At 38.6% G+C, this 19,759-nt stretch overlaps 1 long non-coding RNA gene across 6 annotated transcripts; it reads right to left on the bottom strand.

Moving 5' to 3' along the window:
• Positions 1 to 9,178: 9,178 nt before the first annotated feature.
• On the bottom strand, positions 9,179 to 18,415 carry LOC147622768 (uncharacterized). 6 transcript variants are annotated; one of them, XR_015269501.1, is made up of 4 exons: positions 18,248 to 18,415; positions 18,053 to 18,154; positions 15,642 to 15,714; positions 14,307 to 15,557 (listed from the first exon to the last, which is right to left on the bottom strand). It is a non-coding gene; the product is annotated as an uncharacterized LOC147622768 (long non-coding RNA). The 6 variants fall into 6 exon arrangements; XR_015269499.1 differs by lacking the exons at positions 14,307 to 15,557; positions 15,642 to 15,714 and adding an exon at positions 9,179 to 9,356; XR_015269500.1 differs by having other exon boundaries at positions 14,307 to 15,714.
• Positions 18,416 to 19,759: the final 1,344 nt, after the last annotated feature.

Genomic DNA, 19,759 nt, shown 5'->3' with positions numbered 1-19,759 from the left:
AATAACTCATAAATCTTACATGATTTTTATATTCGTAGACTAGGAATTTAGTAATTCTTAGATATTAATTAAAGTTTTTCATTACTAAACTAATAGCTCTTTATCATTATGATTCTAAAAAATTCTTTGAAATTTAGAGAAATAGTAATTACAATGGCATGGATTATACTACAAATTGCATAATTTACAACATAAGCTTTTCAATTTTACTTTTGTTGAAAATTGTGTAATTAATAGTACAAAAAATACCATCAAATTATAATCCCTAATTTACTATGAACTTTCACAATCAATATGATAATCCACTAATAATTAAGCAATAAAAAACTAAAACTAGTAAATAAGCTAATATTCCTTCACCAACCACCAATATAAAAATGATATTAATTGTATAGATATTTAACTAGTAAGTATTATTTAGAGTCGAGAATTATCAGCTTTCTCAATTTTTTAAAAAAAAATCCAAATGAAAGTAATAAAGAAAGTGTACAAAGGTCTTTTTTAGTATAAGGATTAATCACTCACTAATTGAATTTTTTAGTAATTTAATCAAAAAATAGCTTAACAATGATATTATTGATTGTTTGCTTATTAACTAAAAAATTAAGTGAATAAATATTATTCTTAATTATAAATTAAAAAATTGATTACTTTAACCTACTCATTAATTATCAATTAATTCTTTATTACTCTCAATTAAGTGATGAAATAATAAATCATAACTATAATCTATTACTAATAGAAAATCTTGAAAACTTGTATTTTTTCTCTTCAAAAGCCCTTGAGAAATATCATTAATATTAGACTAAACAAGAGAGAGAAATCTCACAATCTTTGAAGTCCAATGTAGTTAATCTCTAACACTCTCCATTTGAATACAAAATTATTTCTTTTTTTCCATCTATCACAACCTCCTTCCACATGTATGTCTCACGTCTATTCTCACGAAGTGCTCGATATATATATACCTAGATGAATCCAAGAATATACCCAAATTCACCTTATAAGATAGCGTAATTTATACCTAGACGAACATGACTCGATGTGTCATGGGAGCAAGTGGTGTAAAATCTATTGTATTTTATATATATATATATATATACCTAGATGAATCCAGGAACATTCCCAAATTCACCTTTTAAGAATGTGCATGTTATATACTCATGGTAGTCAACCCACAAGACTATATAACTATCAACTCTATTGTGCATAGTATGGACTAGATACTACGTTTTTTCTCGTGGTAGAATCTTCTTTTGTAAGATATCACTCTTGTCCAACCACCATGTTATGTAATCCCCTTCTTCCAATAATTGGTGAATCCCGTCTTTTATCATCAAAGGCATCAACCGAATAATCATGTAATACCCTTCTCCAAATTGGTGAAACCTTCGAATCACCATGTATGACATCATGAATAAGCACGATTTAAGAAACATATGAAGCCTTTGAATGTGTCTAAATCAAACCTTCAATGAAGATGGTATAAACATAAAAATGGTAGGAATTCATGAGACTATAGCACCCACCCTAAGTTGTAATGTGTGTGTGTGTGTGTGTGTGTGTGTACATATGTATCTATATATACATATATATATATATACCTATATGTATTTATATAGGTATATATATATATATATATATACATATATATATATATACCTATATATATATATATATATATATATATATATATATATATATATATATATATATATATATACATATACATATATATATACATTTACCTATATATATAAATACATATATATATATATATATATATATATATATATATATATATATATATATATATATATATACACATACATATATAAATGTACCTATATATACAAAACAATGAGGAGAAGCCAGATTAGCAAAAGACACTAGCTTCCAAGAATGCTAAAAAGAAGAAGCAAGAGGCCACAAGGCTAAGTCAAGAAAAGGATTCATGAAACAAAGTGGTAGAACAAGCTTGGCCAAGTAGTAGGAAACCTCATGCAAGCCTAGTTGCAGGAACAAAAGCCCAAGTAGCAGCAAAGCTTGGGATCTCCAAAGTAACTACACCACAATGAACAAGGGAAACAACACAAGCACAAAATCGGGTGGTCGAAATGCTCCCAGGTGAATCTATAGCCACTAGTCAAGAAGAGTGGGGTTGCTTGCTATCTTGCTTGAGAAGGCGGAGACGCTGCCAAGGACCAACAACATAGAGCAGCAATCAAACAAGTCTTAGATATGTAGGAGCAGGTTGAGAAGCACACAAACTGCATGAACCCTTACTAGAAGGGATGACACCTTAGACTCTGAAAGCGATGATGCGCACTAGTGCCACAAACTAAACCAAAAGGGCAAAAGTCCATGAGAGCTACAAGTCCACCGAGAGGCTAATCATAAGATCTATCGACATAGCATTCTCAAGAGCAAAAGCGTCTGGTAGGTGACACTCTCTCTCTCTCTCTCTCTCTCTCTCTCTCTCTCTCTCTCTCTCTCACACACACACACACACAATTTCATCCTCCAAGGATATGATATGATGACGCAAAAGCATCTCTCTCTCTCTCTCTCTCTCTCTCTCTCTCTCACAGCTTCAAAAAGATCATGAAGATATGGATCAATGCATCAAACCACATCAAATGCATCATCCTAAGGATCATGAAGATATGGATCAATGCATCAAACCACATCAAATGCATCATCCTGGGCATTAGAGACAAGCATCCAACACACTTGAGAGGTCACCCTAGATAGGCACCTCGAGTGCTAGATCAAGGACATTCTCTATTTATGGGAGTACTCTACCACATGACATGGACATAGATAGTATGCCATATATGATGACACATGACTCCACAACATCAATGGCTTTGAGTGCCTTTATATGATATACTTTGTTATGCTTGAGAGTGCATTTTCTTTCCACATCTTAACTTTTATTCTCATGGGTTGTTACATATAGTACGTTTAGTCTCAAACACCCTTCGGGTTTTTCGTAGACGTGTATATATGCATACATATATATACACACACAAATATGTGTGTCTCTCAAACAAGATTTGTATCTAGTGATGTTTGTCTTTTTCTTTTTCCTTTTCTTTGCTTATAATATATCTAGTGATGTTTGTCTTTTTCTTTTTCCTTTTCTTTGCTTATAATATGTTAATCTCCTTTTCTTTGTTAGTACTCATTTATGATAGCACTTCAAGTGTTAACTTTCACTTTTATGTTTGGTTTCTTCTCACCCTTGGTAAATGATGCCACCACAGAAGACTAGCTCAAACTCTTTAAAATTCAAAGGCTTTGCAAATGATGATGAATAACTTGGAAAGAATGGTGACAAGAGAAACCTCACAATCAATCTTGAAAAAACTTAGATTACCGTCTTCCACATCAAATCGAGTTGCATCTAGCCTATCTTTCTCATATAGGAAGAGCCGAAGTGGAGATCATTTCATCTTATGTGTACCGCGCGGTTACTATTGTAGGATCTATTTTTTCCATGAGACTAGCTACCTGATGTACACTTGGCAAGAGCATATACATGTCTAGTCCCCATAGAGAGACAATGTTTCCAAGCCTATTTCCAAGAACCCTACAACACATGATGACTATTGGATACCTTGGTGTGCTTAGCAACGATAATTGGGGCTCCCTTCTAGGGACCTAATCTTAGTGAGGCAACCTAGAAGAGCATTAAGAGACTCCAAGTGATGATGCACTCTTATGTACCCCTCTACAATGTTTTTGCCTTCCTCTGCATCCCTACACACATTTTCTACTCCTCTAGTCTTCTCTCCAAATGTTCACACCTCTACCCCTTCTATATCTCTACATCTCTACACACCAATTTCCCTCCTCAATGACTTCTATACACCTCTTCACACATTATGTACCTCTACATCGACGATCACTTTCTAGGGATCCACCACTTATCCTTCCTATGAATTTAACTTCTTCTGCAGACCCCGAACAAACCATTCTCCCATAAGCGTCTCAGTTGGTCAATCCGTCGACGAGACCACACAACTCTGCTGATTTTTAAAAATTTATCTTCTATCGGCAACGTTTTCTGCTACAAGCGACATAGTTTCTCCATCACTTGCATAAGGATGTCTTACCCTTCCGGAATCAGTGCAGAAATGCATCATACAACTCCTCATATGTTGAAAATGCATTGGAGCCATACTGCACATGCCAATTAGACGCGCCTACCCATCAGAAGTGCCACTAAATGTATTACGCTTCTGAGCAAATATAACTATAAGCAACATGCGATTAGCCAACCAGGCGTTCTCTCAAAATTTACCATGTGTGTATCCGGATCATCCTCCTCCTCCTTACCATGGAACTTTGGATATTTGAGTGATACTCAGTGAGCCATCACGTGTAATGATAAAGGTAATGATGCACATAAAGATCGCCTGGGCCAAGAAAATCGTCCCAAGAGCAACTGGAGTCGAAGCCTTCAGATGATGTGTCAAGGATAGATCCACACTTAGTCTGATTGTTGGACAACAGAGAAGACACTCTACACACTCACACAAACACATGCACACAATCGTACAAGAGCTCAAAGAGCGAGGGAGACGAAGTTGCGAAGCTAGAAGATACTCGATGATAATGATCACAAATGTGTGGAGTACAAGAGTACTATAGCCTAACACACGAGTGTGTTCACATGAGAAAAAAGGTAAAAAGTGCCAGTGTGTAGGGCTGTTCATAATAACGAATTGCAAGACTAACAAACCCCTCTGAAGTGAACGGTGTGAACGTATAAAGGGTGTAGTAGATTACCCTAGTAGAGGTAATATGTTCAAAGCTTTTTGAAAAGCCTTAAACTTTTCCCTGAAAAGGGACTTGGTATGCGCTCTGGTTATCAGTGAAAGTGGTGGTAGAAGACGGATGTCTAACACCAAGATCTACCAATAGACGGCGGAGCCATACACACTCCACAGTAGCTGTGAATGTTGTCTTGTACTCAGCTTCACAACTAAAAGTGGCTACTATCGACTGCTTCTTGCTGAGCCATGAAATACATGAACTTCCAAGAAGGAAACATTACCATTGTTGGACACCCAGTATCATAACATCCTATCGAGTCACTGTCAATGTAGGCGGACAAGCAAAAAGAAGACGCATTGTTGTAAAACAATGCAAAGTCATGAGTGCCTTGAAGGTAACAAAAGACACATTTAACTGCTTACCAATGCCAAGTGTTGAGGCAATGCATAAATCTACTCAATTGTGACACTGCATATTGAATATCTAGACAAGTAGTGCATAGATATATATAAGGCATCCAACAACCTGGTGATAAGTGGCAACATCAAAAGGCTCGGAAGTGTCCTCAAGAGACAGGCGTAGGCCTAGTTTAATAGAAGTAGAAACAAGTTTGTAATTTGTCATTTGCAGCCGTTCTAAGAGCTGCTAAATGTATCTTCTCTGAGATAACATGATGCCCCCCTCAACTGGTATAAACTGGATAACCAAATATTAATGCAATAGCCTCATGTCGGAAACATCAAATGCATGATGTAAGTTAGCTATGAAAGCTGAAATGTGTGCCTCATCAAGGCCACTCAGGAGCATATCATCCACATAAAGGTTCAAAATTATAAGGTGATCCCCTTGATTGTGCGAGCATAGAGAGTACTCTCAATCAAACTATTCTGAAACAGACAAAAGAGCAAGTATGTATGAATCTTTTGATACCAAGCATGTGGAGCTTGTTTCAAGCCACAGAGTGCTTTACATAATCAGCATACCTTATGCTCTGCATGTTTCTAAACGAAGCCAAGAGGCTGAGATACATAAACCTCTTCTTGCAAATTACCATTCAAAAAAGCAATTTAGACATCCAACTAATGTACATTTCAACCTTTATGCGCAGCCAATGCAACAAGAGTGCGGATAGTCGTCATACGTGAAGAACGAGCCTTCTCATCATAGTCAATGCCTTTTCTCTGGGCATACCCTTTGGCGACTAAACGAGCCTTGTAACAATCAATGGAGCATTCAAGCTTCTGTTTCAATTTATACACCTATTTTATGCCAATAGCACGCTTGCCGACAGCCAAGTCACGCAACTCCCATGTAGCATTTTTCTCAATTGAATCCAACTCCGAATGCATGGCTGAAATCCGATTGTCATCCTCCAATGAATCAAAATGAGAAAGTTAGTTCTCATTACATGCAATAGCAAAAAGGAGTGTGTCAAGAAAATGAGATGCATGTCGAGAGGCAGCTCGTGTCGGACCTCGCATAAGTGGAGTCAGCTTGCTGCCCCGCAAGGTGGCACAGAGCCAGCGAGCAAAAAACTCTCTGAGTCACGGTTAGGTGCATCCACTTCAACTAATGCATCACCCAAGGCATCCAGCTCAAAGTGTGACGGCTCTATTTTCTTTCATCGAGCAATATGGGGAATGTCAGACTGTCGAATCTACTAACTATGCGTAGCAACACAAGGTTGATTCCAAGCCAAAGCAGGCTCAGCTGATACAACACCTGTACCAAATAATGACAGCAATGTATCAAAGACATATGGGGCATCAATTGATGGTTGCAGCCGACATGAAAACATAGGTTGAGATGCATATTCATCAAAGATGACATCTTTGGATACAATAAGCTTTCGAGTGGACAGAACATACAACCTATATCCCTTGTTGTCACTGCTATAACACAAAGTTGTCACTGCTATAACACAAAAAAATACATTTCATTGCCTTTGCTACAAGTTTATGTCCATGTTGTGCTTGTACATGCATGTAAGCCAGACATCCGAAAACACAAATATGAGTGATTATAGGGATTCTGCCATTCCAAGCCTCATAAGATGTCATAGATTTCAAAGCTTTAATCGGACAACGATTCAACACATAGTCGGCGCACATCATCACTCCAAGCCAAAATCTAGAAGACAAATCCTTGCTTTTAAGCCATTTTCATAAGCTTTCGATTCCGACGTTCGACCACGCCATTCTGCTGTGGTGTAAAAGGAGTAGAACACTAATGAGAAATGCCATGGGAATGCAAAAAAGTTGTAAACTCATGTGACAAGTATTCCCTCCTCAATCGGTCTGCAATGTCAGGAGCTTATGACTGTAAGCATATTCAACCAGAGGAACAAACTCACGGAAAGCAGAAAATGCATCCGACTTAGTCTTTCAAAACATACACCCAGTAGAAACTAGTGTAATCTTCAATGAAAGTCATGAAATACAGATGTCTACTGAAAGATAATGCCCTCATAGGGCCACAGAGATCACTATGTACAAGCTACAATGGCCAAGTACCTCACAGTGCCATCTTTTCGAAAAGGACTAATAGTGCATCTTTTCGAGTGTACATCCCTCACGTACACGCTTGTGTGGAATCTACATAGGTGGCAACTCATGAACCATAGCCTGACGCTGTAACCGCATAAGAGAACGAAAATCCAGGTGACCAAACCGAGCATGGGCTCAGTGTCACGCATAACATCTGATGTGGAAGCAATCAAAGCATCAGTAGGAGAATCACTACTCCTGTCATAAATGTCAAGCCTGTATAGACCATTGCGCAATGTACTAGATAGTAGAAGCGCATCGAAATCAATTCTATCATAAATGGAGCAGCAATGATCAAAAAACTCGATTTTGAGACCAACGTTTGCAAGTCCTGAGACAGAAATTAGATTCTTGCCAATGCCAAGTACATACAAGGTGTCAACAAGAGTATATGTGGCTCCACTGCATGATGTTAGTTCCACATTGCCAATGCCTTTAATGACATAGGATGCATTATTAGCACACAAAACTGTATCACCTAATGGAGCATCTCTCAAGGTGCCAAACACCTGTTTGCACTAAGTGATGTGCTTTGTAACACCCGAATCAAATAACCAATCAGCATTCAACAACGACAAACAAGAGACAGATAAATCACTACATTTGATTGTTAAGGCATCACTGATGTTTTTGAACATTTTACACAGAAAAGAAATGGGCAAACTCAAGTATATCTCACAAGAAGTAGCTTAAAGTGACTCAAGAGTTTCTCAAATGTCTGCTCAAAAGATGCAGGCAAAATCAGTGGACGCAAAATCTACAAGTTAAAATCTGCTGACGTGAAAGGTCAGAAGCTAACGTGGCATCAACAGGTCAGCAAGCCAGAAGCTAACATGGCGAAAGCAATTCAGCAAATGTGGCACCAACAGATCAGAAGTAGGTCGGAAGCTGACATGGTGTCACCAAGTTGGAAATTGAAATAGAATCAACAAGTGAGAAGCTGAAGGCAGAATCGTCAGGTAAGGCTCAGCTGCCGAATAGACGCGGAACCAACTCACAGATGGATGCTAAATCAATTGGCGAGAAAAAATTTGAATCGGTTGACAGACAAAAATCGACAGACGAAATCGAGATCGACAGACGGAATCGACTGTCAGAAGCTGAAACCCAAACGTCAAATGCCAAAGGTTGTAGCGGAATGTTGAATTCGTTCGAAGTCGAAATATCGAACACAAACCGACTGTTGAATGGATAAACCAAGCCAACGAAGTAAAGCCGACCAAAGAAGTAAACCTAAACAACTGCTGAATGCGAAATATTGAAGCCTGCAAGATTGAACTACTAATGCGAAAGCCACAGTCAAATACTAAGTCAAGGCCTAAAAGTTGACTTCGAATGCTTTATTGCAGAATACCCCACGTCGACGAGCTAAATGCGAAATGCCGAGTGCCGACCATTGACTTAATGCGGAATACTGAAGTCTAATGCTTTAATGCGGAATGCCTGAAGCAAAATGGCTGAATGCAAAAAGCCAAACGCTGTGAACGGCTGACTAGGCAAAGCCGACTAACGCAATTAATGGACGCAAAAGTTCGATGCCGAGAGCTGAAAGCCAAACGTTGAATACTAATTTATTGACCATGCCAATCAAATGGATGCAGTTGAATGGCTGACCAAGAAGAATCAACAGACTCAAACAATAGCAGCAACAATAGCAGAAAAACAATGAATATTATAATCCGATGTCAAAATCTTCTAAAAGCTGTAGTGCTTGTGTGCGGGGTTGCGCAGAGTGTACGGCAACAGGCAACAAAAAGAGAAGCTGACCAATGTACAATAGAAAGTGAAAACCCTAGAACTATGTGGAAAGTACGAGAACTTACCCAAAAGTTGTGGGACAGCGAAGATAAAAGGATGTACAGCAATGAGACTAAAGAAGACTAGCAATGTACACTTGCTTCACCTCTACAAAGACTAATGCTGAGGAGCTGTTGGCTTCACAGCCAAGCTCGAAAACCAAGCTCTGAAAAACACCATGCTGATAACACTGCTTTGATACCAATGTTGGATGAGAAAGAAGATGCTCTGCACACACACGCACATACACAGTCGTACAAGAGCTCAAAGAGTAAAGGGAGACGAAGCTGTGAAGCTGAAACGTACTCAATGTTAATTATCACAAATGTGTGGAGTACAAGAGAACTATAGCCTAACACACGAGTGTTCACATGAGAAAAAACCCTTGCTAGCACAAGGTAAAAAGTATCCATGTGTAGGGTTGTTCACACTAGGGTCTTCCAAGGCTAACACTGACAAGCAAGAGTTCGAAAATCAACAAATTTCAAGCCGCGCTTGAGATAGACACCTATGTGTCAAACTAGGTTGTAATCATCCCTGTTGTAAGCCTAGCGAGGCGTGCCGTGACAAACTCAACCACGTGTCCAAGAGATAGAGATATAGAGGGGGGAGAAAGATAAGGGAATGAGGATCTTGCACAATACACCACACTAAACGAGGAACAAGCCCTGCCTCCCTTCAGAAATTTATTCAAGAACAATCCACGAACACGCTGGCCAGGATCAATACAATCAATGAATACAAAACAAACAGATATGCCGATGTAGGATATCCAACTCGATGTCGATGTCGAGGCACAAGATCTCTCATGTCGCGCACACCACAGAGATGACCCACAAGTATCTCCCACGAGACTAGTACCAGATCCAATATCCAAATCCAATGAATCAAAGTCCAATGAATTCAAATCCAAGTCTAGATCCAAGTCCAAGTCCAGATCCATGCTCTATGTTCCATGTCCAAGCTCTATGTCCAAACTCCATGTTCATGTCCAAGCTCCATGTCTAAGCTCTATATTCCATGTCCAAGCTTTTTGTGTTAATATGTAGACTTAATGTCCAAATCGAAGGAGAGAGTGGTAGTTCTTAAGGTGCCATCATCAGTCCAAATCGCAGGAGAGAGTGGTAGTTCTTAAGGTGCCATCATCAGCCAGGTGATAGGCGAAAAGATTAATGCCAACGAGCGACGACTCCAACAACTTGAGTGCTGGTCAATGCTAGCGAGCAATGCTACCGGATGGCTGGCTATGCTACTGTTTAGCTGTGCTGCTGAGGCTGGCTGCGCAGGCTAGGCAGTAGGTAGAGGTGGCCCAAGTCAAGCAGAAGAGATGGCTGCAAATAGCGCTGGCTCTAGGTCTTGGCTAAAGGCAATGTTAACTGCAGAAATACGGCAAGAGTACAGTGCACAATGGTTCAAGTTGCAGCGCTCTGTACAAGCAGCAATAGGATTGGCGACAGCAATGATGATGACCAAGCAATAGGTATGACGATGGTGTTCGCCAGGTGTTGGAGGCGATGCTAGCGCTTTAGCTAGCCGGCTGGTTAGTGCTGACTGAAAGTGGCAACCCACTGAAACGCAGGCAGTAGAGACAGCGCAGACAGGCGCTTCAGGAGACAACCAAGTGCTGGGGGGCAGGCGCTGGTTGTACTGGTGAAGCATAGATAGGTGGCGCAGGTATACATGAGTACGACAACAGAAGGTAATGATAGTGTTAACAATCATACACTTCGATAATCTTGATAATGATGATGAAGATGAGGATCTTCAAGCTGTGATGTTGGCTACCACCCTTCAATGATCATCCTCATGGTGCTACAAGAGAAGTTCAAGCCTTTTTATACTTGAGGAGAGCCTTGCTTTTTGCCAAAAGCAATGCTTTTGCTTTGCTTTTGTTTTATCTTCTTGCTTTTGCTTTTTATTAAATATTATTAATAATAGCCAAATTCTTGATTTGTGCTTTTACAACTTCAGAGCCTTGCTTTTTGGCCTTAGAGTTACTTTTTGAAAAAGTTACTTTTAGCTTTTTGGTCCAGTTCGATGTCCTCTTTCCAGTGGTGCCTTCAGCTTTTGGTCAACATAATTTGACTTTTTGCTTTTTCTTGCTTTTTGACCAAGACTAGTGCTTTTTCCAGTGCCGACTTTAGGAACCGTATTCCCATGTGTCCAACTTGTCGATGTGTCCGGGTATGAATTCAATAATGTGAAAAGAGCTAGGAGGACCAAATAGTTACACCTATGCCGACTATCCCACCGAATGCTCATTGATTGTATCTTCCATAACCTCAACGTCTTCGGACTCATCCTCCTCTTCAACAACCACATATTCCTCATCCGCGGATACATCCTCCGATAGACTATCTAGTGCTATATGGTGATGACGTATCATAACAACAATCCAATTCATCATAAATGAATAATCCAACAAAAAAGGGACAACAGCCTAATAAGAGTCATTGACACACTACTTCTAGAGGAAGCAAGTCTTGCACATCTGATTGAGCATGGACGAGGAAAACTATCGAATAGCCACACAAAAGAAATAAATGCAAAAAATGGACTCGTTTTAACAAACCTAGAGAGGAAAACCCACGAAATGTAATCACTTTAACTCGATCACAATGAGACGCCACGAACAAGTTAACAAAACAAAGATATACAGAATAGGTGAAACCTCTTCACATAAGGATAACGCATTAACATGTAAGACGAAAAGACGACGAACCCCATCTTAATCTGAGTAACAACAAAGATGGACTGAAGGATGTCCTACAAAATAATGAACAATTCTTAACTTCATGGGCAAGGACATATAATCCGTACATGCCAAATCTATGCAAAATCTACATAACACTCAAATCATAAACCAAAGCATGTACAAGGAATCAATCGCAATGAGATCGCCAAAAGTGTTGGCGGATAAACCAACACAGCATTTACATATTTAACATCAAACATAATTGCGATATTAATGAGCATTCAAATGATCATCACATTACATAACATTATAGTCCTCAAATAGAATTGTGAAACAAAGATACATAACTAGCTCTATGTATTACTTCTTTTGCATATATCTCTCTACTTATACATCAATGCTTAGTGCATAAATAACCATCTGGATCAAGAAACACAACATTATCTCTGATCCAACATCTTATTCCTAAGCTACCCCTAAGCTAAGGTAAAAGTAATAATAAAACTAAGGTAGGTTATTTCCTAAGCTAACATCTTCCAAAATGCCTATTAAGATCTTATTCCTAAGCTACCCCTAATAACATAAGGTAAAAGTAACAATAAAGCTAAGACGGGTTATTTTCAAAGCTAACATGCAAACCTCTACACACCTTTTATACACATCACATCATCTTTTCATACCCTTTTTCACCTTCTATAACCATATACACTAGTGCTCGTCTTTTTCACTCCTTTTTGGTCTCAAAGACCCTCTAGATATTAATATATCTTTCTTTCTTTTTCTCACATCACTCGACCCTTGGCCTCCCCCTTGAGCCCTTAAAGCAAGCCACCTTCACTATGCCTCCCCATTGACCCCCTTAAGCAAATTGCCTTCACAATGAGCCACTTTGCTTATTTTTAGTCCCCCCTTCCCCACATTGTTTACATATCTTTGCAGACCTACACACATCTTCTATAAATCTTTCCACGCCTTTTGTGTCCCTTACCATCATTGCATGCCTCCTCACACCTATACACCTCCAAAAATCTTCTATACACCTCTAAAAATCTTACATATCCCTCTAAAATGTTTTGCCTCACATGAGTAGAAAATGTGTATAGGCCTGAGAAGGAGTCTCTGTTCACACCTCTACACCACCTTCTATACATCTTTTCACACGTTATGAACCTCTACATCTCTACACCAATTACACTCCTCTACAATGTTGCATATCTCTTCACACCTCTTACACACATCACTACACCATTTAACATCCTTTTTCCACCTTCAATAATCATATACACTAGTGCTCATCCTTTTCACTCCTTTACAGTTAAGTTCACCCGTATACAGTAGTGCTTGTCTTCTTCACTCCTTTACATTTAAGTTCACCACTTTTTGTTTATAATTGCAATAACTTTATAATAGAGATCTCTTTCCTTTCTTCGCCTCACCTTTGCACCTCTTCTTGCCTTCCTTGCATGCCTATACACATTTTCACACCTTTTGAAAACCTTTACACATCATCTACACTTGTTTGCTCTCAACTACACCTTCCATGCACCTTTATCACCCTCCACTTATTCACACAATCACCCTCCACTTATTCACACATTTCATACAAAATAGTAAACCTCATTACACCTTTTGCATCTCGACATATCCTTTTCTTCCTTCGATAATTATGTACCGCTCTCGTTATCCACCACAAGCCCTCGCTTCTACACCTCTCTGTCTCCTCTACAAACCTCTGCACCTCGACATACCTCTCTCATCTCACCTCCCACCTCAATCCTCAATTCCTACATTTATATGTGTACTCTCTTTAGTACTCACTTAATCTCGACTCTTTCTTCTATATAGCTATACATGGATTGCTTCGACGTCTCTGCTCTTTTCTCTATATATACCTAGATGAATCCAAGAACATGCCCAAATTCACCTTTTAGTAGGAACATGCATGTTATATACTCATGGTAGTCCATTAATCAACATTGCTTCTATTCCCAATGCTCTCTAACACTAAATCTCCAAGCCACAAAGGCCACCTAGCTCCATTACGACTATAGAAACAAAGCCAATTGTAAAGCATCAACAATCTAATGATTTTGAAAAGGAATGTCAAGAAAACGTCAAAGAAAGCATCAAAGAGAGTTGAAGAAAAGAATTGAGTTAGTAAGACCTTCCACTCAAACTAGCACACACAAGGGCATACCTTCTACCCATTATTATCCATGCATGTCACCTACATATTTCATTACGAGTATCACATTTTTTTCACCTTGCATCTCATGGTGTTACGTCTCGAGGCTAACCAAGGTTAAGACCTTTAGGTTAGGTTAACCTTAGCTTAGGGATACGACAGATTAAGTGACTTAAGCTTTGATACCAAAGTAATTAGGATAGATCTCAAAGTAATTAATTAAAAACTTGATTGAATAAACATTTAAGCACAATGCTAAATTACCACGACCAACACCAACATCAACACCACCACACTCTAGATCAAAGTTGCCTCAATTAACCACAAACCCCCCCACCCCTTCAAGTAACCAAGGAATATTTGTAAATACAAAGCTTGCGCGTGCCCAACAAACCATAATATTTGCAATCCACCTATCGGACCACTTGGACAATTTCGACACTCTTTACAAAGTCCAAGGCCAATGGATTTGGCCATAGTGTTTTCAAAGGACTTCCACAAGCTCTCGAAAATCTGCAACTTGTCTTTAAGAGTCCTCCACAAGGTTATGGGCACAGTCTTGATCTCAATAAACTATAAAATAGTCGTTGAGCAAGAGAGCTGCCATGCACAGTTGGCTTGGCTACCTCTACAACGAAGTCGTGCTGCAAGAGGCCTGCCAAGCAAAGTCGACTAACTCCACAGCGATCGTGTGAAGGGTTGGACGAGCCAAAACGATGAACGAAATGTGATCGACTTCTCCAAGAGATGAAGGGAGAGCCATCCCTTTCAAAACGTGGAGAGAGCAGATCGTGACCACAACTCATCCCCCACTCCCATATACAAGACATTAAAACTAGAGACATTCTACAAACGTACATTTTTGCAATACTGGTGTTGATATCCCCTACCTTGAATGCAACTTCTAGCTTGCAATTAAGCCATGCCAAAATCCACGAGATCTCTATTTATTCAACTATGTGGATGTCTATTCATTTTCCATTTCTTTCACCAACTTAAAATTCACCTACATGAAAAAAGGAGGTATAGCAACTACATTTGAAGGCCCATTTTTTTAACCCCTATGTACTCTTTAACTATCCCATCTGCAAATTTTTACTCCGTTCGTCTTTCTAGCTGCGACAGCTGAGAAAATAGATTAATGGGACCATGTAGCATGTTGATTAGCAGTGTCCTCCAAAGGGCTTGTTTCTCCTACCAAAGCTTTTATCTACTGTGCCAAGGCTAAAATCATGACACACCTTGCTAAAGCAAACCAGCTCCACTCAGTCTCATGCATGATAGCCTAGAAGCCTAGATTAAGTCCATGTCAAGGGAGATCTCAATGTTCTTAATCTTCTAGAGTAAGATCTTTTCCTTCATATATTTAATTGAGATTATTTGAACACTTTCTATCAATTTTCCAAGAGGCAATTTTCATCCCTTTGAGACGAGTTTGAAGGGCCAAGGCAAACCTGACAAACGAACATCCAATTGGATCTTCTATAGATCTATTCATGCAGATTAACCTTGGGACTAGTCTTGTCCAACAATCTTGAGCACGTGATATCTGCAAATCACAAAGACTTATTATATCAAATACATGCCTTCAAAAGGGTACAAAGGTACTGAGGGAACATGGGCAAGATTCTACCCCCGCACCACCGCCACGGCCCCGCACCACCACGATATCACCACCTCCTAAAAAAATCCCTCCACTCAACATCCTGGGTGTTGCAAAGAGGACAACATTCCAGATCATTCATTTGTGACCAATTGAAAATAGATATTATAATCAAGACATACAAGAAAATAAAAAGACCTTCAAATCACAGATCTTTCAATTTTTCACTAAAAGAAAACTCTTGTACAATCACACAAGTGTCTTTAGGCAGCAATGACCTGTTATTGTAAAGTGCAAGGGAGAAAAAATAAGCCTACAATAGTCTGAGACACTTCTTTGTGACAAGTGATTGATTTACTTGCCATAATTTACAGTGGTCCCCCTCTTCATTTTGAGATCCAAACGATTTCTATGTTCTGAATGTGTGGTGGCACAAGTTTCAATATTCTCAAGAAAATCAAGGCACAAATTTGAGCTCCCTCATGGTGTCATTGATCCTCAACGCATTCCTTGCAAGAAAACAAATTGTACTTTGGAATATTCATGGGATAGATAATGCCATGTCTGTCACGCAAGTTTCCAACTCACTCCACATTAGACTCAATTAGGGAGTTTGACAGGCAAGTAGATTTCTAAGGCCAGATGCACAAAGGCATTAAGGAAATTCAAATAATAACAAATGCAAAATCTATACTATAATTTTAACTCAAGTAACACATATCATCGACTCTGGTATCAGGCTATATGCTCACCTTGCTGCTTTAAAAAATGATTAGCAAATTAAAGTCGAAAAAACTACAAGCTTCTCCCAACAAAAAAAGCGCCCACTGCCATGACTACTCAATATCTATATTTGAACTAAGTATTAGGATACAAAAGAATAGTAGCCTTGAGATTCATACACTGTCATCCAAGAGGATGCAAGGCTCCAAAGAACATAGATTTAAAAACAATGCCACTTTCAAAACAATTAAGAAAGCTTCTAGCTTGTATTTCTTTTCAAAAGAAATAGCACCACTAAAAAGGTCCCACTTATAGCATGCATAGATAGATGAATAGAAGCCTTGACATTCTATTCCCAAGTCATCCAAGAGGATGCAAGGCTTCAAAGTACATACATTTAAAAACAATGTTGCTTGCAAACCACTTAACACTCAAAGCTTGTATTTCTTTTCAAAAGAAATAACACAACAAAAAAAGATGCCACTTATAACATGCATAGACAAAATTCCCCACACATTTTCACAACAGCCAAGAGAAAACAGTAAATTGCAATGTTGGCTCCGCAATGTTGGCTTCTTTCTATCCATTGCCACATTTTAAAAAAAATTCTTTGAACTTCCATCTGCTTGCATAACTTAATGCTAACAAAAGATCCCACTGATACACATGCTAATATTCGTTATTGGCATTTATATATAGGATGTATTAGAGCTATAAGCATTATACAATGTCTACTCTTAGCCTACCTAGATGTTTGGAAAGCCAAATGTGTTAATTAGCACTATTATTGTACATGATTGTGAGGAAAGAAATAAAAAGGCTCACCCACTTTTTGTTATCCTGGTTGGGTCCTCTAGAATTACAAATGACTTGGGGACACCACAGCGAGAGCTCGAGAGACATGCTCACTGTCCTACACTCTGTTCTACCAGAGGATGGAGTCATTGGATCTTCTTATTACACAAACTAGTACCTTGTATCATCCACATGACTACTTATATAGTACTCTCATATTGATACCTTGTATCATCCACATGACTCTACTTTTATTGTATCATCCACATGACTACTTATATTGTTGTACACTAGTTTCTTTTTTTCTTTTTTGAAGTTCAATCCATGACTTGATATTTTTCAAAAGACGATATTGTAACTTAGTTTATTAAAATCTCTCTCTCTCTCTTGCATGAGAGGGAGAGGGGGAGAGACAATATTGTAGGTCTCTCTCTCTCTCTCTCTCTCTCTCTCTCTCTCTCTCTCTCTCGCAGGTACAATGTTGTTACTTTTACTAGTACTATACATTACATGGCGGTTTAATATTCCCTCTCCAATTGGAAATTTTGTTTTATCCAAATAAAAAAACAATATAAGAATTTAGGCTCCAAATTCCCAAAAAATACACCGTTATAGGTAGGTTGCACCTAAAATCATCTCAGTTGACATGGTCACTAATGGTCACTAAACCTTTCTTTTTTTATTAAGCTCCCATTAAAATAGGAAATTATATATGTATGTATGCATGCATGCATGTATTGTATGTGAGAATATATGTGTGTATGAGGATAGGTATGTATGTATGAATGTATACATCTGTATGTATGTATGTATACATGTGTATGTATATATGTATGCGTATCTGTATATGTATGTCTGCATGTACGTATACGTGTGTGTGTGTGTATGTACGTACGTACAAAAAAAGGGACAAGAAAACTTACTCTGTGGCAAGCGATCAACTTGAGCTGCTCCCAAAAGCCTGTCAGGAGTCATATTGTAGTCTCATGCACTGCTTGAACCCACTTTGGCACAGCTACAAGTGACTTGTATTCAAAAAAGAGAAAACAGAGAGTTTGGAAACCGATCTGGAGAAAAACTTGACATCACAAACAAGAGGAGGGAGGGCACGAGAATACATCGGAGCTGAAGATGCACTCGCAGCAGAGAAACGACAGAAACCCTAATTTGCAGAGAGAACCCCATGCTGCGATTGGGGAGGCCTTTGCCCTGAAAAGCGTGGCCGCCATCGTCATCCTCATCTGACAGAGGCGATAGCAGTTCGCCCAACATTTAGGGTTGCAATCGAGATTTCGGCTTAGGTTGTTATTATATGACACACACCCTCAACCAAGGTAAAGTCTCAAATAAAAATATAAATAAAAAGGACACTGCTTGGTACAAATAAAAATCTAGCATTACCCCCCAAAAAAAAGTTGAAAAAAAGGTTTAAAAAATGCATGCGAATAAATGGAACTAGCCTTTGGTTTGGAAGGGCACAAGTAGGTGACCCTTGCTTGTTGCTCTAGCATGAAGTTTTTGCTTATAAGTATATGCACATACATATGTGTCTGCATATACAAGTGTGCGACTGCGTGCGTGTGTATGCATCTATGCATGTGTATGCGTATGCAAACATGTGTGAGTGTGTGTTTGTGTATGCGTGTATTTGTATATGCTTGTCTATATTTGTATGCACGCATGCGTATGCATGTATTCGTGTGTGCATGTGTGTGTGTGTGTGTGTGTGTGTGTGATTCTCTCACATAGACACATATACGTGTGTGTGTTTCACATGCATTCTCTCTACGTCTCTATCACGTGCACAGACACAACCCTCTCTCATACGTATGTGTCACTATGTATACGCGTACGTATGTGTGTATAAATGTGTAAACTAAAGACTTGAATCAAATTGACAAGATTGAGCATAAAATAAAATATGAGATAGAGTAAACATCACCATCTACACATTATTGGGTGCACAGACACAACCCTCTTTTATACATATGTGTCACTATGTGTACACATACGTATGTGTGTACAAATGTGTAAACTATAGACTTGAATCAAATTGAACCTATGCACATGTCTTGACATTATTTGATTTCCTTAGAAAATTCTTCTCGCATGGCGTGTACTACCACTTGTTACACTTCAATTAGCATAGTACATCAAGTGCATAAACCACTTGTTACACTTCAATTAGCATGGCACATCAATGCGTGCGAATATTTCCATTCCCAAATGGAACTAGCAGGGCACAAGTAGGTGACCCCTTGTTGCTGCGGCATTAAGTTTATACGTATACGTATATACATATGTATCTGCGTATACAAGTTTTTACTATATACATGTCTTTAGTTTTCTTATTTATACTTATGTACTATATATATAGTACATAAGTATATAAATGTTATATATGTGTGTGTGTGTGTGTGTAACATTATATTATAATATATTTGTATAAATTTTATTTATTTATTTATTTAATATCCTTACTTATTACATGTTTACATATTGTTATTATATATATTTTATACTTATTTATTGTATATCTTTGTATTGTATTATTTATTTAAACACTACACTCCTCTCTCTCTCTCTCTCTCTCTCTCTCTCTCTCTCTCTCCCCTTCCCCTCCCCCCCTC

This window comes from Cibotium barometz, chromosome 28 (genome assembly GCF_041138505.1).
Source record: "Cibotium barometz isolate CiBa-2024 chromosome 28, ASM4113850v1, whole genome shotgun sequence".
NCBI lineage: Eukaryota > Viridiplantae > Streptophyta > Polypodiopsida > Cyatheales > Cibotiaceae > Cibotium > Cibotium barometz.
Note: the sequence above shows the minus strand (reverse complement) of the source record. Positions and strands in the feature narration are given on the sequence as shown.